The sequence below is a fragment of the Lygodium microphyllum genome, chromosome 7, assembly GCF_053477565.2.
Source record: "Lygodium microphyllum isolate KBCC chromosome 7, Lygodium_microphyllum_v1.1.10, whole genome shotgun sequence".
Lineage (NCBI taxonomy): Eukaryota > Viridiplantae > Streptophyta > Polypodiopsida > Schizaeales > Lygodiaceae > Lygodium > Lygodium microphyllum.
The window spans coordinates 91,729,875-91,730,914 of record NC_141141.1 but is presented as its reverse complement, the minus strand read 5'-3'; the positions used below and the strand labels follow the sequence as shown (position 1 = coordinate 91,730,914).

The window sequence follows — 1,040 nt, the reverse complement described above, 5'->3', positions numbered from 1 at the left end:
TGAGAATGCTGTAGGTACATTGGCTAAGTAACGTTGGTTGTGGTAGATCTAAAATCACTCGAAGGAGCAATCTCCATTTTCTCTTTTTGACTACATGTTAAGTCAATTTCAATTTGATCTACGATTTCAATTTTGAGAGTTCAATCGAGGGCCAGGAACACAGCAAGTCAGCGACTTTGTTACAGACGAGCTGATTAGCGGCGAGGTAGAAAGGAATGAAGCGAGTCCAATTTGAAATTGAAGATTGTATGGCTTTAGCCTCGAAAAGCCAAGCCTTCCAAAAATTCTCCACGGTCCCAGTGAAGGGACTGACGTGGAGGGGGTTTGGAAATAGTTTTCAACCAGCAATTGACGCGTCTCGGTATACCCTCACTAACTGCGTCATTGCCCCAAGCGCAAAGATGAAGCAGCGAATGCTGGTCCTCAGATTTTATAGGCACCTTGAATCGCCTCGACGTCTGATTTGGCTTACGGGATCTGGGATTTCGCTACCCTCCCCAACTCTGTCGTCTTTTCGTTTTTACCGCCTTAGGTGTGGCTACAGCCTTTTATTTCTTCTATTTTTGCACATACAATAAATATTTCAATTGGTCCAAAGAAACGCAGCGTTCGTTTCCTCCTCGTTCACTCCTGACCCTACGCTCGCTGACATCGTGTTAAAAGTCGAATATACTAGTTATTCACATTTATCTTCACTATTTTTAATTCTAGTGAGATGTAATTTTAAAATAAAAAAGTAACAAGGGTTGCAACATGTGATGTAGGTGCATTGCAAAGGAGAGGGTGTGTGGAGACAAAGAGGAGCTTGAGAGAGAGAGAGAGAGAGAGAGAGAGAAAATCTCTGTGGTTTTTCAATAGTCTATTTTAGTTATTATTAATTTTATCTCTAACACATTGTTTACAATATTTTATTGTGTTTACTTGATAGGGGTTTGATATATCCTTAAGAGCTACACCATGCCCACATCTATTGACTTGGGCATGTACAAATGAAAGCTAAAGTATAGTAGCCACACATTTCCAAACTTGACTTGGACCCA

The 1,040-nt window shown here is 40.9% G+C and overlaps 1 non-coding gene across 1 annotated transcript; it reads right to left on the bottom strand.

The window, feature by feature from the left end:
* Nucleotides 1–251: 251 nt before the first annotated feature.
* Nucleotides 252–403, bottom strand: LOC148033693 (U4 spliceosomal RNA). Its single transcript, XR_015691531.1, has one exon. It is a non-coding gene; the product is annotated as a U4 spliceosomal RNA (small nuclear RNA).
* Between the last annotated feature and the right edge of the window lie 637 nt (nt 404–1,040).